The 26,915-nt window shown below is 36.6% G+C and overlaps 2 long non-coding RNA genes across 2 annotated transcripts in view; one reads left to right on the plus strand and one right to left on the minus strand.

Annotated features, from left to right (window-relative positions):
- LOC144285387 (uncharacterized) lies at positions 1-26,557 on the plus strand. Its single transcript, XR_013353657.1, has 3 exons — positions 1-93; positions 25,231-25,376; positions 26,162-26,557. It is a non-coding gene; the product is annotated as an uncharacterized LOC144285387 (long non-coding RNA).
- The window catches only part of LOC144286924 (uncharacterized), a 1,061,786-nt gene that overhangs the window by 360,796 nt on the left and 674,075 nt on the right, over positions 1-26,915 (minus strand). The window lies entirely within an intron of this gene.

The raw sequence follows: 26,915 nt of genomic DNA on the forward strand, positions 1-26,915 counted from the left end.
GAGGGACTCTTGCATTACACTAATATGCAATGGTGATTTGGATTAGAGCACATGGCAGCTGTGAGAAAAGAGTCATATCCACTCACCTAAGAGGTATGTAGGCGGGAGAATTGACAAGGTGTGCTACCCGATAGATGAGCACGTTAAGACGAAGATTTATACCCATGCTAAGATTTCTGGTTTCTGATTAGGCACAGTATATTATTATTTATTGGAAAGTGCTTTAAATAATGGCAGAAGAGCATACTTGGTGGGAAATGCAAATTCAAATTTGGCAATGCTGACTTCAAGATATTTGAGAGCTATCCAAGTAGAGATGGCCAATAGATGGTTGGGTTAGACTGGTTTGTTGTTCAGCAAAAAGATACACTTTGGACATATGTATATTTGTGAGTTGCATTTATGGGATAAAGATGAACCATGACATTGATTACATTGCTTGTGAATGGTATTAAAATAAGGACTGAGAGAGAACTATGAGGCCTCGCAGCATTTATGGAACTAAAAGATGAAGAGAAACTGGTTTAGAAAAGGGGAAGGGGCACCAGAAATCAAATGTGTAGTGCTCCATAAGCCAGTATAATTCTCTTGAAGCATGGAGTGGTCAAATGTGTTACAAGCTGCAGCAGAGAGATCCATAAACATAAGGACCAAAATGTTTCCATTACATTTATTGAAATAGATATTATGTGAGATATTGGCAAAAGTATTATTTATGGAGTAGAAGAGAAGAATCATAATTTGAGTCAGTTAGGAATGAGTGGAAGGGATGAAATGATTATAGTTGGTAGGGAAAAATTGAAAGAAAATTCTGGGTAAACTACATTGCTTTCTTGCTTTGTTTTTCTGTCTTCATGTTACTTGAACTTGCTTCAAAGAAACCTTGGTATTGGATAACAACAGAAAAATAAAATGAAACCAAAAGTCAAAGAAAACCATGCTTGGCATATTATGACAAACCATCTAAAACCAAAGATGAGAAAAATGTGAAAGTGTCATCTATATTTGGGGGCCATGATTTAAAGACTAGAGATGACTCAGCAGAAGACGTGGAGTCCAGGTGACAGTAGAAAACATCTTCAATATAATAGCAAAAGTAGCTATCAACTCAGAACTTTATATCTAATGAAAATATCCTTCAGGAATGAAGGAGAATTAAAACATTCTGAGTTGTAGGAGTTATAATAGAATTAGTTGCTCCAAAAGAAATGCTAATATTATTATTTAGTCTAGAAGAAAACTATACCATAGAGAGAGTTGGAGATTTAAGAATAAAGGAAAAGCCATGGAAAGGAAAAATATCTGAGTAAGGAAACACTATGTTTTTTTCTTCCTATATTTTTCAAAGTATGAAGAGTACTGAAAGCAAAAATTTTGACAATGTTCAATGTTTTGCAAATGTAATATATGTATGACAACTATGACATAAGGGTTGTATAAAGTAAAAGTCATTCTATGATTGTAATATTTCCAAACTTCAATTGATTTGGTAAAATAATAATGTCAGACTGAAAAATTAGATGTGTGTATTATCACCCCTAGAGTTACTTCTAATAATACAAGTAGAGAGAGCCTAAACCAATACATAGACTGATTAAAATAGAATACTAAACATATTTAAATAGTCTATAATAAAAGGGTATACAGAAGAACAAAAAGAACATATAAACAGAAACTTTTTTAAAGTGTGAGACCCAGTCTAATCATATCAATGTCCCATTAAATACCAATGGCCTAAAGACAAGGACTCAAAGTCAGGAATTGTCAGACCGAATAACATTAACAAAACCCAATTTTTGGGATTGTTCCCCATTATTTGAGAAACATTACCATTATTTCCAATGAGTTGTCAAACACACTTGAAATATAATGACATGGATGGATTAAGAGCAAAACACAATGGCAACAATATAACATGTAAATGCTAATCAAAATAAAGATGCAGTGGCTATATTAATATGAAACAAATTCAGAAACAAAATGACAGAGGGAAAAAAAAAAGAACATTTCATAATGATTAAATGGTCAATTCATCAATAAAACATGGGAATCCTAAATGTTTACCCAACAAAAGTATTCAAGAATGCATAAAGGAAAATAATAGAACTGAAAAGAAAACCAGACAAGCTTATCAATTTCCTCAGAGACTTTAACATTCTTCTCCCATCAAATGATAGGAGTAGACAGAAAGTCAGCAAGTATATAGGAGATGTGACAACCAAAACAACCTAATTAATCAACAGATGACACTCAAAATTCAACATTTATCTATCATAACAACGTCTAGTTCACTAGAAGTTTCTTTAAGTTCCTGGAAAGCATTGACAATAATAAGAAACTACAACTGGCATAGACTTAATGGTTATTTTTATCCCCAGATCACAAATATGGCAACACAGTCCACCACCACCAATCCTAGTCAGCACGTTGAAATAGTGATGGTAATGTTTAGACCTCTATGAGAGAGAGAGAGAGAGAGAGAGAGAGACTAAGAGATATACTATATACTTCATGCCCTATACAAAATTAATTCAAAACAGATCATGCACCTAATTAATACACAAAAATATAGAAAAATTCAAACAAAACACTGGAGAAAATGTTTGTGGCATTTGGTTAGGCAAAGATATCTTAAGATATAAAACCAAAATCACAATCTATAAAAGTAAATGAGACTCCATTCAGATTAAAGACTCCATTAATATTTGCTCTGTGAAAGAAAATTGCTAAGGGAATGGGAAAACGAGCCATAAAATGGGAAGAAATATTTTTCTGTTATACATGTCTGATAAAAGACTTGTGTCCAAAATATATAAAGGTCTCTTACAAAATAACAATATAAAAATAATTTAAGTTAAAAAGAGAGAGCAATATAGTCAGACACCTCAGCAAAGGAAATATACAGATGGCAAATGACCATATGAGAAGATGCTCAACATTATTAGCCTTAAAATAAATGTAAATTTAAACCACAACAAATACTGCTATACAATTATTAGAATGGCTACAGTTAAGAAAGAAAAAAAAAAGAAAAATGAAAATACTGAAATCCAACAAGGATATATTATATAAAATTTTAAGGCATATTTTCATTCATTGTTGGTGGGAATACAAAATGTTTGTCAGCTTATTATAAAGTTAAACGTGGATTTACCATATTACTCACGAATCTCATTCCTAGACAGACCCTTTGGTAATTTCTACCACCACCACCACCCCCACTCATGTGGTAAACATCAACCACTTTCTGTCACTAAAAATTAGTTTGTATTTCTAGAAATTGATAAAAATAGAAGGTTGAAGTATATACCTTTTTGATGTCTTCCACTCAGCATGCCTAAGTTATTAAGATTCATCCACGTTGCTAGGTGTATCAATAGCTCATTCGTTTTCATTGACTAGTATTTAATCATATGGAGATAGCTTATTTTTTTTTAATCCATCCTCTCTTGGTAAACATTGTGTGTGTTGTTTCCATTTTTTGACTATTACGAATAAAGCTGCGATGACCATTTGTGTATGAGTCTTTGTACGGACGCATGCTTTCATTTCTCTCTGTTAAAAATGTAGAACTAGAATGGCACGAATGAATGGCAGATGTATATTTAACTTCCTAAATAAACCATCAAATTTTTTTCCCAAACAGATGGTACCATGTTACGTTCCCACCAAGAGTATATTCCAGTGCCTTCCGGCACTTACTATGATCAATCTTTTTCACTGTAGCCTAATTCAAGTAATGGTTTCTCATTGTGGTTTTAGACTGCATATCTCTAAGGACTAATGGTACCAAACATCTTTCTTTTTTACCTACCTATGCTTATTCTTTATATATATATATATATATATATATATATATATATACACACACACACACACTATATTTACTATATATATGTATTTACTATATATATTTACTATATATATTTACTATATATATACACTATGCCTGATCAAATCTTTTGCCCATTCTTCATTATGTTATCTGCAGAGTCTGTTTAAAGACTGGTGACAATTCTGGTCCATGGTTATGCTTCTGAAAGCCAGACAGTTGGTAAAGCCACACGTTTTTGAAGCTCAGATGGTGCATTACAGCCACCACAGCCATTTCTGAAAGCTAGTCAGTCAATCAACAATAAGCCCACCTGGAGAAGCACATTCCCATACTTCCATAGCTGACATAGATCCCCTCCTGACTATAAAAGCCTTGAACTCTACCCTTTCCAAATCCCTATTAAGATAAGCTTCCTGCCTTGCAATCAGGGAAACCATGCCTAAAAAAAGCACAGCTTTGCCTCCTTAAGTAAATAACAAATTCAGGGAGCCTGGCTGGCCCAGTCAGTGGGACATTCAACTCTTGATCTCAGGGCTTGAGTTCAAGCCCCATGTTGGGTGTAGAAATTACTTTAAAAAAATCTTACAATGTAAGGAGTGAATTCAGTTTTTTTTTTTTTCAAATGTTGGACGGCGTCCTCTTCCTTCCACACCATTTAATTTATCTAATTTTTTTCAGTATGTTTTGTGATTTAGGAGAAATCTGTTTTTTCTTTCCTCAAAGAAAGAAAATTTCTTCCTCAATGTTTGTGAACGAGTCTTTCTTTCCCTACTTATTTAACTATCTTTATCATAAACTAAATTTTTCTTTCTTTCCCTACTTATTTAGCTATCTTTATCATAAACTAAATTTTTATATATTCTTGACTCTACCTGAAGCACTTAATAATGGTTTTCTTTGCATTTAAAATAAGTTTTTTTTTTTTTCTGGAAAAGCAGGTGCTCATTTGCTACCAAACTGCCATCCCCTTACCACTGGAGTCTTTCTTAAAAAGTCTCACATAATTTAGAAATTGAGCTCTGATACAACCAGAGGCACTCAGCTTATTTATCTTATAGCTGCATGCTTTTGGCTCTTCCATTTGATCCTGTAGCAGCCTTTTATAAGACTCTTGAGCTTGGTCATAGAAAGTAGCAACAGAACAAGTGGATTGCAAAAGAGAAAAAGTAATGCAGAAGAGAAAAGTAGAGAGATGCTTACTCTCATGGCCAATCAGGAAATTTTTATTTCCAACTCAGAGTCTGTGATGTTTCATAAAATCAGGGATGTTGTTATTTTTCTCTGCCTATCTAGCAACTAGAGGGATGACTTGCCTGTGATAGACATTGAATATTTGTGGGACGAATGAATGAGTGAATGGGTGAGTAGATGATTTTTGTCTTCCAGTTTATATTTACGTGAAGCACATAACAGGATCAAAGTAAAATACATTATTCTTTATTATGAGTGATTACAAAGTGGTTGGGTGGAGAGTCCCACAAATAGTATTTGTGAGTTAAATATAAAAGTTATACTATAGCATCAGTATAACTTCAGATTAGAAGTTATTATTTGCCAATCAAGTGGTGTAGACTGTGATGACCTGGAGAGTTGTAAGTCACTGTGGCCTAAGGCAGTCTACACTCGCTAGATACAGATGTACATCTGGGTTCTGAAAGGATATTGATATTTTTTTAACCATGAAGCTCCCTCTTCTGATCTTCTTAAATGTGGTATTTGTTGCTGCTTCTTCCAATTATTGTTTTTTTTTCCATTAAGTAGCAGCTTGGTCACCTACCAGCTCAGGGTAGCACTGGTCCCTTGTGAGAAGAGCTCAAAGGCCAACCAGAAACGAACAAAGAAAATGTTGTTCCCAGATTCTTATTTTGAAAAGGAGTCAGCACATTCTCATTCTGTTCTTCCAAACATTGTCATTTCCCCAATTCTTAACATCTTTCAAACCTTGAAGATAATCTCTTTGGAATATAATAGTTAATTCACTCACAGATACACATATTGTACTCTCTTTTTGTTCTTTTTATTGCTACCCAAATAATTGCAGTAGAGTACAATAATTTGATATATTAAAAAGAACCAACCAGAAGAGATCAAGGAGACATAAAATGAAATGTGATGTAGTATCCTGAATTGGACTCTGGAACAGAAAAGGAACATAAGTAGAAAACCGGGTGGAATCCAAATGAGGTCTGAAGACACTACTAATCGTTAATAATAAGGTACCAAAGTCAATTTCTTGGTTTTGACAGAAGCACCATGAAAAAAGTAAGATGTTAGCATAAGGAGGAGCTGAATGAAGTGGATACAGGAACCCTTGTATTATCTTTGCAGCTGTGCTGTAAATATACAATCGTTCTAAAAATATGCTTATTAAAAATTCAATAGGTAACCATGCATTTCAGTAAGCATATTGGAGTATTTTTAAATTCATTATCTTATCTTTACTTCTAAAGCGAGACAGTTTTATTCATTATGTTCTGTTTGTTTCGTGTAGTGAATGGAAAGAACTCCAGAAATATTTCCCAACTGATTGAATTATAGAAGATCCAGGAATGTATTTGTAGTTGTCCAACAGAAGACAGTTGTACCCTCCACTGTGGCCACTAGGTGGAAGTATCAGCACATCAGTAAAAATCCACTCTTCCATCCGAAGTTAAAAAAAAAAAAAATCCAACCCAACCCTTTGAAAACAAACGACCTTTGAAAAATGCTATGATATGTCATTATTATATAGATAGTCGGAGGGAGAATTCCTAGTATGGTGATGAAGATCAAGAAAGATACAAACTGGCTGTGGACAGGAATCCAGGATACTAAGATATCCAGAAATAAAGTGGAAAAAAAAATCCAGCCATTTATTTTAAACATTTCCAGACGTGAATCTAAGTGTAGTTGGACCGATAGCACATCTGGAGAATTAACAGACATCTATCTTTCCCCAGACGTAAGTGTAGCATGCAATGTCTGAACCTACCAAGGCACGGAAGTCTAAAACCATCAGCACGATGCTTCAGTGCCTCAGTATGGGTGATGTGTTTAAGTACAGACAAACCATTTAGACTGGATGCTACCATTTACAGGACCAATCTGCATTCTTCCTGCCACTTTCTTTTTACACCTTGAATCGTTCAGGAAATAAAAGCACTTTCTGCTATTGGCCAATGCAAGGTGTCACTAGGAAGGCGATCTCTAAAACCCAAAAAGAGGAATTAAGAATAGATTCCTATCTCCAAGAGGAAAAAAAAAAAAGCTGACTTTGAGGTTTCCAATTCATTAATTTCATTTGTTAGTTTGAGCAATCAGATATTTGTTATGACTTGGATACTGGGCCAATCAAATTCTCTGTTCTCTGTGTAAACTTTCTCCCTAAAGATTGATACAGGTAGGAGAGGCAACCAGGACTGTTTTCAGAAAGATTATATGAGACATAAGTCGGCACAAAGGGAAACCTAGTGATTCAGCCATAATTTGACAAATTAATATTTATGGACTCACTGCCACGGACCACATTATGTTAGATGCTGATGGTACTGAAATACACAAATAATGAGCTGTCCATTTTCTGGAGTTATCACAAAAGTTATAAAGCTCTTTAGATATGTGTCGTGTGTAAAATACATCTTTACCTGCTTTTCAAATTAAAAGATGCTAGAAATCTGAGAATTTATTCCTGTCCCAGTTGTCAGGAAAATCCATATCGATACTGGCTCTTTTATTTTTCTTTTAAGGATTTTATTTATTCATTCATGAGAGACACAGAGAGAAAGGCAGAGACATAGGCAGAGGGAGAAGCAGGCTCCCTGCAGGAGAACCTGATGCAGGACTCGATCCCAGGACCCCGGAATCACGACCTGAGCCGAAGCCAGAAGCTCAACCACTGAGCCACCCAGGTGCCCTCTACTGGCTCTTTTTTTTTTTTCAATAATAAATTTATTTTTTATTGGTGTTCAATTTGCCTCTTTTAAATAGAGAAAATCTACCATCCACAGTTGAAACATTGAACATTTAGTGCTAAACATACAACACTATTTGTCTCTAGCAATAGGGTCTAATTACTTTTCTTTATTTGCACATATATTTTCTGCAGTTGAAATTTAGACAATGTCTGAGCAACACTTCCCACATACACTGCCAACCACAGCCATGGCAATGGTGCGCATTTCAAAAAGATGCATTTCGTTTCCTTGTTAGTGATGTCCAACCACCACATTCCCCATTATACTCTCCTTTGCTTTATGTCCATATCCATCTATTTAATCTTTATCCAGGTTATTTGGAGCAGCAGTTCCCATAAGTGGAATTTTCAGGGATTAGGCTTAATAGAGCCAGTCCTATAATATCTGCAGACTTAAGTGTGTAGTTAGAAAGCTGTTCCTCAGAAATGTAGACAACTCTGTGAATCAAGTTCTCCCAACCGTTAGACAATTATAAGACAGCATTTTTGGTAAAAAAAAAAAAAAGAAAGAAAGAAAAGAAAAAAAAGAAAAGAAAAAGAAAGAAAAGAAAAGAAAAGAAAGAAAAGAAAAGAAAAGAAAAGAAAAGAAAAGAAAAGAAAAGAAAAGAAAAGAAAAACACTTGGATAAGGACACCTGGGTGGCTCAGTGGTTGAGCATCTGTCTTCGGCTCAGGTTGTGATCCTGGGGTCCTGAGATCGAGTCCTGCATCAGGCTCCCTGCACAGAGTCTGCTTCTCCCTCTGCCTGTGTCTCTGCCTCTCTCTCTGGGTCTCTTATGAATGAATAATAAAATCTTAAAAAAAAAAATAAAAAACCTAGACAATGACTTCTGGACACTTATGATTGAGAAAGATAAGATGTAATATATGCTCTGGAAAAATTCTGCGAAGCCTTACTCTGTGGGTAGGAGGCAGATCAATGGGCTTCTATGGGGCAACCTCCCCAACAAGGGAGAGGAGACAATCCTACTGACCCTTCAGCGAGGAGAAGAATGAATGAGAGGCCAGGAGGGTGGCAACAGATGCAGTGGTGTGTGATTCCTAGACATAATCTAGATTTTTCCTGCACACATTATATTTTACATATTTAACATATAAAAGGAAAAAAGTGTGAATCTAGATTGTTTTTGTTGTACTGTTTTTGTTTGGGTTTTCTTAATATAGCAGAAAATTTTAGTTACTTGACGATATACTTAAAGGCACCTATAACAAACAAATAAATGAGAAAATAGCATTTCATCCTGTCATTTGTGCCCAGAAATATGTCCAGTGTGGGGACAGACAAATGTTTCAATATAATTTTTCACTGTTCAACTACTTTCCCTGATGCTGTGTCCCTGGAATCTGAATTCCCACAAAAACAGTCCTATTTTTGTTTTGAAAGAAAAGAAACAAAGGTTAAAGATTGCATTGTTTGATTTTTTTTTAAGAACTGTTTCTTGACTGATTCCTTTTCAGTTTTGTATATACACCATTAAAAAAAAAAAAACTAATGAATTTCTGAAAATACAAAAGAGCAGCTTGTTCTGTTGTCTATTAACTCCCAGAGCATTCAGGTTGCCGTTCTCTTATATAATCTCTGCTTGTCTTATTCCCAAACATTGATTTTTAAGTGCAACACGTTGGACTTCATCACGTCTATGCTCCTTGAGAGTTTGCTCTTGTATTTAATTTTTTCTTCTAGGGATCCCTGGGTGGCGCAGCGGTTTGGCGCCTGCCTTTGGCCCAGGGCGCGATCCTGGAGACCCGGGATCGAATCCCACGTCTGGCTCCCGGTGCATGGAGCCTGCTTCTCCCTCTGCCTGTGTCTCTGCCTCTCTCTCCCTCTGTGACTATCATAAATAAATAAAAATTAAAAAAATAATTTTTTTCTTCTAGATAGAAGATAATTTTGGAAAAGAAACCATCTGAACGGCCACACAGCTAAACAAAATCTGCAGAAAGTGGGTTGTTACTGGAGGCATCTTACCCAGAAGTTTCTGTTCTGTAGGGTTATGTGTTTGGGAACGTCCCTGTAATGCACTGACCAGTTCTTGGCCAGGACACAGTTTATACCTGATGGAGAAGGAATAAGCAAAGGAGAAAGGATGATGAATGTGTGCTCGCTGCTGCAGAAACCCTTTTCCAAAGGACTAACACTAACAAAAACAAAGGCGGGTTAAAAAAAAATGTGGTGGGCCTCACCCTCGGACCAGGTGAGTTTACAGATTCCCCACCTCCCCTGGCCATGCGTCAAGAAGGCTGGGCCATCCCTGAATTCACAGCCAGGGTGGTCGTCTGTGTGCAGAATGTAAAGCAAACAAGGGCAAGCTGTAGCCAGATGTGGGGGCTTTCAGGTTCACTGGCGGTTCCTGGGGTACTTGGAGTCAAAGCAGCTCACGCACGTTCTTGCTTTCCACCAGGAAGCTTGGAGACGTGGAGGCTACAGGAATCTGATCAGCCTTCCGTCCCCAAACTGGCCTTCTTATGCAGCAAAGGACATAGGATCACTCCTCCAAGACTCCTATGAATGCCTGTGAAATACCAGCAACTGTGTCTGAATCTCACATCCCTCCAAAAATCTGATAAGCCAATGGATCTACCTGATGGCCCAAGATCCAGTAATATATTTCCTGTGAGGTTGTGTCCATGCCCTTGTCTGTACACGGATTTCTGGAGACGTGCCATCAGTCCTTTCTACTAAGTAGAGATCATTTTTGGTTATTACATCTTTAGAGAAATGGAAAGAAAATTCTTTGCAGAGGCATCTCATTGTCTCTGTCCCTCTTTTCTCCACACCCAGCTCCAAAATCAGTAGCTTTGTTCTACTGACTTCTGACCTGTTCTTTCATTTTGAATTTATTTCCCTCTAACCTCAGATATCACCTCACAAGCAAACACCAGGAATTTTAAAAAGCATATTCAGGAACATGGTGTTGTTATGTTAAATCAGCCTCGCATATTGATTAGCATTTGCCTTACCTATGAATTTAAGGAAGAGGTAAGAGTCAGTTCTTCTGGTTCCGGAAGATTCAGTCCAACCTTTATGTTCAAATGTCCAGGGTCACTTATCTCTCCTTTCTTCTTTCTTTTTCTTTTTTTCTTTTGTTTCTTTTGTTCTTTCTTTCTTTCTTTTTTTTTTTTTTTTGGAATTCTTTGTAATTTGACTGATTCACATTATCTCTGTGTCTCATTTCTAAAATTACATCCTGAGTTGGGTGAAATAAAAAAGATACAATTACGATCGACTAGAACAATGAACTGATTTTTGCAAGTCATTCCCTTTCCAAGCAGGCCTTGAACTTACCTTTGAGCACTGAAAACTTTATTGATGTTCTTTCTCTAGGTACTGACCAAAATGAAACCAAATTTCATTTTACCTCATTGCGAGTCTGTTTACTAAAGTCACTAAATCACCCTGCTTCTGACCTCAGCTAGAAGTTCAAACCCTTTTTCACAGCCATTAACTTTTTCAGCGTCCCACCATGCAGATGTGCCTTCTCTGGCTTAATCTTTTCCATACTGGATGATACAGCAGGCCTCCACCCGATGTGGGCTTTGTGACAGCAGGAAAATCTCATCCATCAAATCCAATGTCCCCATTTTGTTTGCATATGATAAATTCAAAATACTTATTTTGCATGGCAAAGAGTCATAAGTTTGCTGGCAATTAAAATTGGAGACATGGGGAACGTACGTCTCTCAGGTCTCACCAATCCCTTATTTCTTTGCACACTTGTTAAATTCACATGTGAGTCAAATTCACATAGGAGAGTCACAACTATCTATGGTCTCATAATGCCTGTCCACTAGCACAGCACTCTAAATCATTTTTCACACAAAACCGTGTCAAGGGCTGTGTTTGCATATCTAAACTAAGAAAGAAAGGAGAAAAGCAATAAACTAAGAAATTGGAGACCTAAGCTTATTTTTTTTGTGTGTGTATTACAAGTGGGGACAATTGCATTTTGTGGTTCTGAATCATTATTGGACTTTTTTAAAAGCAACACTGAAGGTTAACATGTTTATTGTGCATTGCCAGACACTAAGTGCTGAGATATTTATTTACATTTTCTGTTTTGATTTTTCCCTAACGTGATGAGATGGAAGAATTATCATCCCATTTACCAGATGAAAAAATGGAAGAACAGATGCTTTAGAAAAATAACTCAGCCTCCTCTTCTATTCTATTTGGTCTCTGCATTAAAATTTTCAGTCTTTGGGTGGGTACATATAATTACGGGAGATTCAGAGGGCATAAAGTATCTATTTTGTATTTCTTTTGGGAAAATAAAACTATATTCCGACTTTGATTCTTTCAGATGGAAAAGTGATTTCTTTGGAATGTTGAATGATTTAGTTAACCATGTAGAAAGGGTTGCAACATTTGTCCGCAGAATGGAAGGCTTGCAACTTTTCTGTGTCCCTCCCTCAACGTGAATATTCGTGAAGAAATTTGGGAAACATTTTGTGTAGGTGCAGATAACATTTGGAGTCTCATTGGCTCTATTGTTCCTTGGAGAAAATGTAATTGTTGATTCTTAACTGATCGTTTAAAAATTAAATTCCTCCAAATTTATTCTATTTCTAATTGCAGATTCCAGCTGCCATTGGATTGGGTTTTCCTGTTGTTTACTTGTTCCCAAAGTCTCTGTAAAAGATTTTATTTCTCTAGGCAACCAGCTGGTTTTTCACATAGATAAGGTCAATTAATTTGACCTTTGTTTCAATATGAAATGCATAATAAAAGCTAGTGCCTCAAAGACCGGATGTGGCCTTTCAGAAAAGCTACTTGCCAGGACAGGGAACAATAATTTATTGCCTCATAAACCCCAGTTGAAATGCTTGTTGCTGAGCATGGCAATGACAAGGAGACTGTGTGTCTTTATTTATTTATTTTTTATTCTGGGCCATAGAGATGGGAAAAAGAACCCAGCACCTGTACTATTGAAGATGAGAAGTGGCAGGGGCAAAAATAGGGCCGTTGTTTCTTTAAGGATCTGGGGACTCTAATTTGCATGTGTGTTTTTCCGCAGCTTGTTTGCCACTGACAAAAATTCATAAATACAGGCTCAGAGAGTTTATTATTGACTTTTGACTGTAAGAGCTCATTATTAAAACAAACTTCCCAACTCAGGCTCTGACAGCTGTGCAAATTCATCCTGCAGCAAGGTATGGAAAAGAAAGTTGAAATTGCCATTTATGATCAATATCAAAATGACTAGTATCTGCAGCTTGATTGATTGATCGACCCAGGAATCCAATTTTAACAAATTTATGAGGATTCAAACTTTTTTGAAAAGATTTTATTTTTTTATTTGATTGAGAGAGAGAGAGAGAGAGCTCAAGAACGCACAGGGATAGGGGCAGAGGGAGAAGGAGAAGCAGGCTAGACACGGGATCCCAGGACCCTGAGATCCTGACCTGAGCTGAAGGCAGATGCTCCACCAACTGAGCCCCCCAGGCACCCAGGATTTTAACTTTTATAATCTAACTGTATTACCATCATCCTGTATACCATTAACATCTCTCACATGTGGTATGTTAAGAGTGTTTATTCATTCCTTCACATGAATGTGTTATGATTGACATTTGTATCTAATATTTTTCTGTTTATTTTATTTTTTTTAAAAAAGATTTTATTTGTTTGAGAGAGAGAAAGAGAGATAGTGAGAGAGAGCACAAGCAGGAGGAGGGGCAGAGGGAGAGAGAGAGAAGCACACTCCCCACTGAGCAGGGAGCCCAGCACAGCTAGATCCAGGGACCCAGGGATCATGACCTGAGCCAAAGGTAAACACTTACCCAACTGAGCCACCCAGGTGTCCCTATTTTTCTGTATTTAAACAACCCTAGATGAACTCCTTTTACTTAAATCTATCATCAGCCCTTTGATTACATCTTAGAAATGGGCTCATCTAAGTCAAAATATGTAGCTATTTCTTAGGCTCTTGTTAATGATTTAATAAGTGTAATTCATCATCTCCAGCCTCCATGTATTCAGAAATCCAGTATTTTAGTGTTTCTTTTGACACTGGGCTTTTCATATACCTTGAATGATGGCACGCCGTAGAAAATACTTGCTCCTTAGGATGTGCCGTTCATTCCTAAAACCAACCTTTTCCAGTTCTGCAGATGCACTCACTGGGAAGCTTTTCACGGATGCATCCATGCAATTTTTGGAGACCTGGTGGCAATTTGGATAAAGAGCACTTTCTGTGTAATAATGCAATAGGATAAGAACGCTTTCCAAGTAATAATGCAATAGGATGAGTAATTCTGTGTTTCTAGAGAAGTTTACAGTGCACAAGGTACCACCGTCTTTGGTGTGGAAGAAACCCAGAAAGAGCAACCAACAGGGATGGGTTTAGAAAGAGCACAGGAAGGAAAATGAAATGACGCCAAAGACAAAAACTTATTTCAAAATTTTAGCACAGCTACTTGCACATACTTCTGATGAAAACATAAAATAGAGCCACCTTTCTCAAGGGTCAATGGCAATACCCATCAAGGGCTTGCATTGCAGATACTCTGGCCCAGCAAGAACAATTTGAAGCATTTATCCCAACAAAAGCATTTAGGTATTCCGAACGACTATTTTAGCAGAAAATAGTCTGCACAAATAAAAATCGTATTTATGTATTTTTAGAGATTTTCATAGGTAGACAGACAAATAATTCATACCATGTATTTTGTTTGCAACCAGCCTCTGCACTTATTCAATGCATCCTAGTAGTGGTTACTTCTTGTGTGTGATTTTATGGTGATGCTAAGTTTTATTCTTTTTCAAAACTCCAAAACACACAAACGTGTTCTGTTTTTAAAAGAAAAAGCTACCACTAAATGCCTTTTTGCAATATCTACAGATGATTTGATATCAGATCTTTAAAGGGAGGGGGGAATCTATTTTCCTATGTTCCTCCATCCAGTTCTCTCTGGCCCTTGGCCACCAACACCTGGACCTAAGGTGAGTGCCATTAACACTATATTTCAAATATATTATTACTTAAATAGACTTTTTGTTGACCAACTTAAGAACCTAACCACAGGGCAGCCCCAGTGGCTCCACAGTTTAACACCCCCTTCAGCCCAGGGTGTGGTCCTGGAGACCCAGGATAGAGTCCTGCATCAGGCTCCCTTCATGGAGCCTGCTTCTCCCTCTGCCTGTGTCTTTGCCTCTCTCTCTCTCTCTCTCTCTGTGTGTGTGTGTCTCTCATGAATAAATAAATAAAATCTTTTTTTTTTTTTTTAAAGAACCTAACTACAATATATATCATTGGTTCCATGGAGAAAAATGTGTTTCAGTTTCCAAAAAGCTGACATAAAAACAAATTCAACACAGCTTCTTTGTACATTGAAAATTGCTTATATTTTTTCTTCTTTTTAAAAATATTTTTGAAATCTTTTTTGATGTTTTTATTTATTTGTTTTTAAGATTTTATCTGACAGAGAGAGCAAGAGAGCACAAGCAGGAGGAGCAGCAAAGGGAGAGGGAGAAACACATTCCCTGTGGAGCAGGGAACCCAATGCAGGGCTCCACCCCAGTGTCCTGGGATCATGACCAGAGCAGAAGGCAGAAGCTTAACTAGACTGAACCACCCGGGTGCTCTTTTTTCTTGTTTTTACAACTGAAAGCAAGTTGGCTCTGAAGTCATTAATTCCTGAGGGTACAGTGCACCCACAGCTAGAAATTGTGACATGGACTATTTTTGATCTCCAGTGAAGAAAGCCTTTTTCTAGATTCTGGTCCTATAAAGAGCATTCCCTTCAGGGGGCTTTCTTTATAAATTTATTTTTAAGGTCATCGATTGAAATCACAAACTTACTGGTGTATATATATGAACTATGCCACTCCAAAATCCCTAATCTTATTTCTTTCTGGAGATCAAGCTTGCTCAAAGGAAGACTGTGGTCTAACCAGCTGGATAGATCCCATTGCGGCAAAAACTCACCAAAATATTGTCAAATGCGTTTCCGCAGTAACTCTCAGGTAATAAGCTGAATGTCTAGCTGTCCGCGTCCACACTTCACTATCTGATTCTGAATAACAGTTGGGGCAGGTCAAGAAGAAGAGGTTAAGATACACGACAGCAAAGAAAGAGAAGGAAGAGCATAAAAGCTCTGTTGAGTCTCAGGAACATAAAACTCTCAGTTGTGTGCAGCAAAATTCTCATGACCCCAACGTTGAACTTTGTAAATAGGCTTGGCATCAAACTCCTGCCTGGAGAAAATAAAGAGGAAAAGAAAGGAGGGGAGGAAAAGAAGAGGAAGAAGAAAAAGAAGACCCTTGCCCTGCTCGACACACACACATACAAATGCATCCACATATGACATGCATGCACCATTAATTTTGCAAGGATATATGCAACTGGCTTATTGTACACCAAATTATCAAATCTCAAGCTGCTGAGCACAGGATGAAACCAGTATTCTTTCATTTGAATCGTGACCCCTCTTATGTAGTGCTTCTCCCTAGGGCTTTTAAGATTTTTTGACTAGATTGAATTTGGAAGAATGATGGCAAGGTGGATGGACCATCCCCGGCCACATTTCTTGGAGGGGCTATTTCTAATATGTCAGTATTCTAAACTCCATAATAGGTGAGGAGAAAATAAAATGGATGATGAAAGTCCAAAATTTAAGTCTTGGTGGATTTGACTGTCAGCGCAACTAACTTACTCAATTTAAGTCTGATTCATTTTGTAGGTTCTATTTTTGTGTTTCTTTGCTTTAAAACTGAAAGTAGTGGGGCACCTGGGTGGCTCAGTGGTTGAGCATCTACCTTCGGCTCAAGGCGTGATCCTGGGGTCCTGGGATAGAATCCCATATCAGTCTCCCCACAGGGAGCCTGCTTCTCCCTCTATGTCTTTGCCTGTGTCTCTCATGAATAAATAAATTAATTAATTAAAAAAAACGAAAATAATATGTGTTTCTTTCAACTATTATGAAAATCGAAAACCATGCATACCAAGGGACCGGGCGTTTGGAGAGCGGAGTTCAGGGCCTGACTCACAGTCAGTACACAAAATAAACATTAGACAGATACAATTATTATTATTATTACAGGGCTATTACTAATTTAAATCATAGACCTGGTAAGGATGGATCCCCACATGTGTGAACCTAGAGCTTAGCTACTTCTATTTTTTTTTTTTTTTTTTAGTACAAAAAAGTGGTTCTTTTCAGCACACAGCAGGAAACAACATATTGCCCTCCTATGTTCTATAGTTAGGAATTTTAACCTATGATTTTGTTTGTTACTAAAATGGGAGTTTTCATCAAATGGTTTGGAACTAATTTTCCAATATAATTGCATACAGTTTACCCAATTCCGTTTAAACTCATTCTACTATTGATCATGCTGAGAGATACAGCAATAATGGGACCCAGGGCAACGGAATAGTTGAGAAATTTGTCATAGGGATGGGAGCTAGCATCTATTTGATTTGTTCTATGAAAGTTCTTATGTATTTAACTGTGACTTAGACATTTCTATTTCAGTGCTGAATGCTTCTTTCTGCTTTTCATCTATGTAATAGTTAAATTCCACGGAGGTAAATAATTTCTTGGAGATTTCTCTACGATCAAATTAACCTGTCCTAGCCAGTAACATACTTGCTTGCAATACATTTTCTACAATTAGTAGTATAGAGGTCCCTTTTGATGAAGAACACTGATATCGGGAAATGTTAGGAATACCTTGCTAATACGGAGCTATACCTACAAAGCAGGACACTTTATATGATGCATGTAATGTAATTAAGTAATGTACAATACAAGAGAGAAAGGGCGTGCATACAATTTTAGTTGTGATTGTCACTGGGATGGAAGATAATAGAATTTTTCCTTGGGACAGATGGAGTAGGAAGTGTTTGCTGAGAGGATAGCGTAAGTTTTGGAGGTTTTGGAGTTGAAAGTCCTAGCTGTGTCACTTAATAACTTTAGAAATTTCAGCAATTAACCATTAACACTCTGTGCTCAGGTCCCCTCATCTCTGAAATGCAGGTAACCTTAATAATGTCAGTGTCTACAATATAAGACTGATGTGAAGATTGGGCAAAAATGGAGTTGACAGAAATATATATATATATTATTATCCCTTGATATTTATTGATATCAGCTTTGACATTTATGAAGATTATTTTCAATAATTTCAAGATAATATATTCCAACCTTAACCAGCCTCTTCCTCATATAACCCAATGAACATCTATCATCTTTTAATATTTTCTATTGTACAAAATGGCTTCCTTCTTGTCTTACTCTTTTGATTTCATTCTTTGCATTCTTCTGGTCACTGGTTTACCTGTTATGTTGTTTGATCTTTGCCTCCTCCCTTGGGACTTACTTGAAGTTTTTGTTTTCATTGACTTTTTAAAAAAATTCATCTAGGTTCCTTATTAACATTTTTTGAACAGTTAACTCATTTTAAGTTAGATTCTAAATTAGGCCACAAGATTCACTTGCCCATTTCCCCTCAAATGCTGTAATTTGATCATCATAAAATTACACCTGACTTCTCAACACCCCTTTGACCTTATGACAAAATACTGTTCTGCCTCTTTGTTTGCCTGGGTCTTCTACTTCTTAATAAGTTTCTATATAGTAGACTTTTGTGTTACGGATTTTTTGAAGTACCAATAAGTCTGATAAAAACATGCGAATATGCATATTTACCTTCTTGTTTTCTTTCATTTTTAAACAAAAATGATTTTGTATTTTAGTAGAGAATGATCTATTCCTCTGGTGTAAATCCTTCGTTAACTCCTCTGGTTTCATTCCATTCTAATTTTTCCAGAGACATATGTTCACTTCAGTTTTGTAATAATTTTCTACTAGTGCTTATCCCTTTCTTTATTTTAATATTATCTCTTTTCTCCATCAGTTTTTCCTTTTCCCTTAAAAACAAATAAGCTTAGTATATGTTTGTTGAATCAATGAATAAATACGCAAATGGATATTAAGTTTTCATGGCTTCTATTGGTCACCTGATTGCATAAATCCATTAAAGAATATGACATGATTAAATAGTAGGTATCTCTGAGGAATTTTTAATAGGGATTTCTATGAGGTATAAGAAAATTTTCTTATTATTCAATTTATTCACTAACTACTTTGTCTAATCCTGAAACTCCAGGGTTAGTTTTGTTCTTTGATGATTTCCCAAACACCTGAGGATTTATGAATTTGAAATCCAAGTTTGGCATTTGTAGTCTGAGAGTTTTAGGAAGGCTTCCCATTTCTGTAGACAACTTGAATGACGTAATCATTACAAAAGCAGAGTCCGATTGGAAATGTTTCTCTTTTTAAAGGAAATACGAGAAAAGCCTTTGGGAAGACTAAGCAAGCTCTTTTGAGAAGATATTTCTTTACAAACTCTTATGCTAAATGTTATATGGTGTGTTTTCGTTTGTTTGATGTTTATTTTATTTATTTATTTTTAGAGCAGCTTTAGGTTCACAGCCAGATTGAGGGGAAGGTATGAAGATTTCCCCAGAAATCTGACAGAAGCCCTTGTCCCCACCTGTGAATAGCATCTCCTGTTATCAACCTCCCCTGCTAGAGTAGTACATTTGTTACAGTTGATGAACCTATGGTGACCCATCAACATCCCCCAGAGTCCATAGCTTACATTACAGTCCACTCTTGTTGTTGTACATTTTGTGGATTTGGACAAATGCATAGTGACATGCATCCATCACTATGATGTCATACAGAATATTTTCACTGCCCTAAAAGTCCTTGTGCTCTATTTATTCCCCCATCTGAAGCCTCGACAACCACTGATCTTTTTACCATCTCCATCGTTTCTCCTTTTCCAAATGTCGTGTAGTTGGACTCATGCAGCATATTTGAGGGTGGTGTGTACTGAATCCCTTCAGTTTTCTGTCTTCTTTTCTTTTTTTATTTTACTATTTTTGATCACTTTAGTTCTGCAACTTCATCATCACATCTTTTTCTTCTGATTAACCTTGTTTTGCTTCACCTGCTCCTGGGTTTTTAAACAGTCTATACAGACTTTCACAAATAGAGACCCTCAGATATGTTGACAAAATAAAAATCACTCCTAGTCTCACTGTCCATTGATGGTCTTTATAAACATGACTGTGTATTTCTCTCTCTCTCTCTCTCTCTCTTTTGCTAAGTATAATTCATTTATGTGTATATAAACAAAACTCATTAATAATATATAATGGGAGGCTTTGCTAATTAAGCATCCCTACTCTGCAGTGTCAAAGTACCCTTTGCTTGTCTATCCAAGCACATTTCTCACACATTGTACATTTCTTATGTGTTTATCTCTTCACCTGTACACAAAACTCCACATTCAATTTGTTTTTGTTATTGAAACCTGATGAATAATACGTGTTCACTCTCAGTTAATTAAATCTATGTTTCAAAACCTTTCTATTTGTATCAAAAGAAGTGTATCAAGGAACACATATTTCCTAAGAATCTACTGTATAATTAGCCCTTTGCTAAGTGCTGGGTATCATACAAAAGAAATAATGGCCACGCTAAACACAAACATAGAGGAGGAGAACGAAGATCTGGAATCCAAAGACAGAGTGATTTGCTGCATATGTTGTCTCTAGTGGCATGAATAAATTCTTTTATTCTGCATGTTGCAAATGAGGAAATTGAACTTAATGTCTGCCCCACAAAACTATTTTGAGAATTTCCAAAATTAGTGCTTTCACAATATGAGGTCAGATGATAAGAAATAGTAATACCGTTGCCGTAATTTAGCATGGCAATACATTTACAATTCAGTGAATGCAGCATAAAGCATCTTCAGTTCTTATTAATGATGTAAAACTTCAACTCGTTCTTCTCTCAGCAAACTTGTAAATAAAAGCTGGCAATGAGATTCCATCCTGACTTAATACATGATATATATTCATACTTTCCGGAAACCTTGATAATGCTTTTTACTGAATTGGATCTCTGACAAAAACAAGGACATTGCTTGGGAAAAAAACAAAAACAAAAACAAAACAAAACAAAAACAGCATTCTTGATGAGATTATTTTAAAAAGAAATGGTTTGTCTACAAAGAGAGCACCGAGACATTAAAAAAGTAAATTAATAAAAAGTGCATTATTTGATTTTAAAGTCTTAACACTTAGATTGATTACTGAAGCCCAAGGAACTACCATATACTTCCAGACATACTTTGAAAGACATACTTTCACAGTCTTTCATTTTTGTACAGTATTAGCTTGATGTTGGCAAAATCTCCAGACTGACCATTTTGTGACCTGAGTACTTCTCTAGAGAAATTTGTACAAATCCTGTGAGTTTTAATATTTATTCTGCTTATTTAATATGTAACTTAGCATTTTCACAGTGAATCTTAATTGGTTTTTTCTTAATATTTAATCCTCAAAAATGTAGAACATGTCTCAGTTAACTATTATGTAGCACTAAATGTGTCCTCAATAAGACCTAAACAGAAATCACATTTTAAAAGGGATCACCAAAGTATATATTCATATATTCATAATGCCTCATACATATTCCATTACATGGTGATTTTTTACTTGTTTATGCAACCTTCAGTGTTTCCCTCTTATGATAAAATTCAGCATTCCCCTGTAATTCAGGAATTCTCAGTGATAAAGTTCCGCTTTAATTAGAATTGAGATTTGTAAAGAAAGAGACTAAGCACAGGAAGTTATTAGAATAACAACATGACAGCTGGAAAAATTTCAAATGGACTGATAGGACGTATTAATGGATCCCAAATGTTTTTATTTTTTCTTCAATTTCTGTGTTTCCACATGAAAGCTAAAGAGAATGGTTTAAGCTGAAGCATTACCTCTTTAGAGCAGATAAAATAAACAAACAAACTTAAAAAATGACAAAACGTAAGAAAAACTATTTTTGAAATAGAATATTTTGATAAAATCTTTCTTTTCCTGGCTGGTTCATATTGATTGTTTATGGTGATTCCACTCATTGACTTTTTCCCTCTTCATTTTGCCTGTGTAAATAGTATCCAAAAAGCATTTTTTTTTTTTTGGATAGCTTATTGTGTAATTGTATATATTCAGTTAACCAGAATTGAATCAAAGCAGGGTCATTAAAAAATTTATCTCCAGCCATCTTTTCAAACACAAGAGACTAGTCTCATGATTATGTAATGCAATGTTAATAACCTTCAATTTTTCACTTTGTCTGGTTATACACTGCTATGTGTTACTATTAACAACCATTACCAATATAATTATTAGTTAACATATTCTTGAAAAAAATTTTCTTGAGTATTTACCATATGTCAATTAATATGCTAAGGGAATTTATATAAATTATCTTATTCAATTCTTTAAAACTGGTATGAGGCAGTTACTACCATCCCAATTTCAGATTCACAGAGGATAAGTAACTCATTTAAGTTCTCACAACTGTAAGAGATCAATCACATGGGGAATTAAACTCATGTCTATCTGAACTATGCCAGCTCATGTCCTAAAAACATACTTAGCAGATGGGGCAGGTAGATATGAGGCTCCTTTTGCAGACATGAAAACAATGCACTTACTACAAGTTTTCATCACTCAACTTGCTCATGAACAGTCATCAAACTCTTAGGAAAGATTGATTTATTGATTGATTGATTAAACAACTGGTAAGCTTTCTCACTTCACCATAACTGCTTTGTAATTTATATTTGCTCTTTAAAATATCTGGGCACTTATTTTGCATAGTGGCAGCTGTCCTATGATAAATATTAGTTTAAAATTGGATACTAAATTCCCATCCATGTTTGTCTGTGATTTGTCCTCCTGATGTAAACAAGTATTCTAAAGAAACGCAATGTGGTCCAGCATTGGGCAATCGGTAGTTCAGGGAACTACCCCAAGAGAAGGTAAACACATTCCCTGGTGTTTTGCCTGGGGACATATGTTCAGACTTCATGGCAGAGCAAAGTGGAGGCCAGGGAGAGGAGAAATGTCTTTGAGTTGAGAGATAAAGACAGGGAGTTTCAGGCTGCTGCAGCAATGTGAATTTGCAGAACAGATCCTGGAAATTAAGGAGTTGCATCGAGAGGCAGGTCCAGATCTACACGAGGATTTATCAAGGGAGCTCCACTGAGAGAATTTGTGCTGATGCAGGGCAAGTAACTGTGAGGTACAGCAGAAATTGCTTCCTGCAGAGATGAGAGAGAAACGGTGACACCAAAGGTTTTTCAACAGTGGAAATGGAATTTTGGCCCAGGAAAACTGGAGAAATGTCTCTGCGAAGCTCAAGCATTCAGGTAAGAGCCTAGAAAAGTCACAGCTTAGTGATAAAGACTGTCTTTTAGAATAAAGGCCATGCCCTAGGGCTCAATTGAAAACTGAAATCTCGGTGTTCTCAGAAATAATAAAACAATCAAGCCTCACAGGAATAATAGGATCTGCCAGTAGCTTAACTGCCTGTCAGGAAAAAAACAAAACTGAAAACAAAAATAAAAACAAAACCAAAAAACACCCCATTATTTTAAGAAAGATGGCATAATACAGATGCTTTATAACATATCGCCATAATGTGCAGACTATAATAAAAACTACTAGAACTGTGGGGCACCTGGGTGGCACAGGCGGTGAAGCATCAGGTTCTTGGTTTCAGCTCAGGTCATGATCTCAGTATCGTGATATCGAACCCTAAGTCGGGCTCCATGCTCAGCTTGGAGGCTGCTTGAGATTCTCTCTCCATCTCCCTCTGCCCCTCCTGTTCCTGCTTGCTGTCTCACTCTCTCTTTCAAATAAATAAATACATCTTAAAAAAATATTGGATATTCTTTCCTGCTTTGTCAAGTATAAGTGGACCAAAGAGTTGAGGGCCCATTTCTGGATTCTCTATTCTGTTCCATTGATCCATGTGTCCTTCTTGTGCCAGTATCACACTGTCTTGATGACCACAGCTTTGTAGTACAACCTGAAATCTGGCCTTGTGATGCCCCCAGCTCTGGTTTTCTTTTTCAATATTCTTCTGGCTATTCGGGGTCTTTTCTGATTCCACACAAATCTTAAGATTATTTATTTCAACTCTGTGAGGAAAGTCCATGGTATTTTGATAGGGATTGCATTGAACATGTAAATTGCCCTGGGTAGCATAGACATTTTCACAATATTTATTCTTCCATTACGTGAGCATGGAATGTTTTCCCATATTTTTACATCTTCCTCAATTTCTTTCAGAAGTGTTCTGTAGTTTTTAGGGTACAGATCCTTTACCTCTTTGATTAGGTTTATTCCTACGTATCTTATGGTTTTGGGTGTAATTGTAAATGGAATTGATTCCTTAATTTCTCTTTCTTCAGTCTCATTGTTAGTGTATAGAAATGCCACTGATTTCTTTGCATTGATTCTGTATCCTGCCACATTGCTGAATTGCTGTATGAGTTCTAGCAATCTTGGGGTGGAGTCTTTTGGGTTTTCTATATACAGTATCATGTCATCTGCGAAGATGGAGAGTTTGACTTCTTCTTTGCATTTGAATGCCTTTTATTTCTTTTTGGGAAAAAATTAGGGAGGAAAACAAACCATGAGAGACTCCTAACTCTGGGAAACAAATAAAGGGTTGTGGAAGGGGAGGTGAGTGGGGGTAGGGGGTAGTTAGGTGACAGGCACTGAAGAGGGCACTTGATGGGATGAGCACTGGGTGTTATACTGCATGTTGGCAAATTGAATTTAAAATAAAATAAAATAAAATAAAAAGACAACCTCCAAAAAACAAAAAGAGGGAAAGTTTAAAAACATTTGAAAAAACCAAGGTTGAAAAAAAATGAACAGAGACTCAGTGGCCTGTGCAAAAATAGAAACTGGTTTAATATAGGTGATTGGAGACCAATATAGGAAGGGGAAAAAGGGAGGGCAGAAAATATTTTTGGAGGGGAACCTGGGTGGCTCAGTGGTTGAGGTTCTGCCTTCAGCTCAGGGCATGATCCTGGGGTCCTGGGATCAAGTCCCACATCAGGCTCCCTACAGGGAGCCTGCTTCTCCCTCTGCCTATGTCTCTGCCTCTCTCTATGTGTCTCTCATGAATAAAAATATATTTTTAAAAAATCTTAAGAAAAAGAAAATATTTTTTGAAGACATTACCTATTCTCAGGGGGAAAAATCAAGTTACATATCCAAGGAGTTCAAGGTAAACCAAGTAGAATAAATACCAAAAAAACCATACCTTGGTGTATCACAATCGTACTGCTCAAAGCTAAGAAAAGGAGAAATTTAAACTCTGCCAAAGGAAAAGAAAGATTACAGCTGGGGAAATTTGATTTTATTATATGAAATCGACTGATTGCTCATTGATGTCAACAGATGCTAGAAAACAATCAAATTGTGTCTTTCAAGTGGTGAGGGAAGATGTTGACCTGGAATTGTGTATTCAGTGAAAATATCCTTCAAAAAATGATGATGAAATTAAGAGAATCCCAGCCAAACAATAGAGGAGAATTAATTGCTTTCAACTTTTTACAGATGTGAAAAGGATTTCTTCAGATTGAAGAAAAATGTCATTTGGTGGAAACAGTCACAAGGGAAATACACTCTCCTGAGAAACCCACAATGGGGTACAGCAAGGATCATCAGACTATGGCCTGTGAGCCAAATCCGGCCTGCCAACGGTTTGTGTAGTTTTATTGGAATGGAGCCACACCTATTCATTTGCATACTGTCTATGGTGGCTTTTGTGTTGCAATTGCAGAGCTGAATTGTGAGAGATGGTATCTGGCACTTTACAGGGGAAAAAAATTGCCAAGTCTTATCATAGAGAATAAGAAGTGGAAACCATGATAAAATGTTTGTCCATGGACAAAATACAATATACTACAGCACAAATTAATGCATTGAGGAAACCCAGGGTTTAAAAAAAAATTAGGCTATTTGGAGATTTTCACTGGGGAATTGAGAGATTGAAAAAGTGAAAAATGTATGAACCTTAACTAAAAGGCTTCTCCCCAGAGTCTATGCATCCGCTAGGACAGAAGAATAGCCAATGGTTCTTTGATGCTGCCCAGAGTTAGAGACAAGATGTGGTATAAAAAGTAAGATTCTGTTGGTTTTATCAGTTTTTAAGTTTACTTCAAGGCAAAGGGTATTTTGAATTATGTTCCCCCTTTCTACACAAACTAAGTAAATAAATAAAGGACTTGCGGTTGGTTTATCCTGTGTTCAACTTTTTTTTTTTTTTTAAGACTTATTTCCGTAAGGCATTAGTTCTTGAAAAAGAATTCTTTCACAGAGAGGAGATTTGTGGCCAGATTGGTCTATCAGACTTGCACGAGCACAGGTGGGAGTTTAGGGAAATAAACAGCACCCATAAGGACCTGTTGATAAATTTGAGCTCAGGCTTTTCCATCCCTTATATTCTCTTTCCTTTCTCTCTCTTTGCACATCTGTGACACTGGAGTTTGGCCCAGAGGAAGAACACACAGTTGAGATAAAGAGATGTGTGCCAAGAGAGCCGAATATTCGGATCAGATGGGATGCAGATGAACATCTGTGCCGAGAAAAGAAAGCCAAGGGTGATATTCTTCAACATTGAAATAACTGTGCAGAGTTCTCCCCCTGTAAAAGCTCCCTCTTTTTTGCTCTGAATTTTTCGCTTAAAGAAGTAGCATCTCTTTGTATCTGCACTTAAAGCTTGTCTGCCCACTAGTCCGCAGGTGTGTGTTTGTTTCTCGCTTCGGTTTACCAATCCAAAGGCATAGGCAAACCTCCTATTATATTTGTATCCATGTTTAAAGTGGGCTTGACAGTCAGATTTTTGCACTGACAGGCGCACAATAAAAATCATGTACTGTTACTGGTTTTCTAGGCAGAATTATTTCATAACAATTATCTTCAAATCTCCAATGTTCTGTGTGCTCCAAACCAATTGTCTTTATATTAATAATTAAGTCGAAGTGACAGTGGATGACAGCTGCAATTGGTTTCATTTGTGAAGCAAGCACTGCTTTCACTATCACCATGGAATCATTCTGGCTGGGTGTCAGAATATTTAAGCCATTGAATGTAACCAAATTTGTAGTCAGACAAGGTGCACATTTTCAGGCAAACACACATTCTTGTGTGTGCGCGTGTGTAACATAATACACTTGCTCGCCAAATCCCAGTAGCTTTAGTGAGATTTGTAAAGTAAAGGGCTACGAAATATTTGATAG

The sequence above is a fragment of the Canis aureus genome, chromosome 16 (assembly GCF_053574225.1).
Source record: "Canis aureus isolate CA01 chromosome 16, VMU_Caureus_v.1.0, whole genome shotgun sequence".
Lineage (NCBI taxonomy): Eukaryota > Metazoa > Chordata > Mammalia > Carnivora > Canidae > Canis > Canis aureus.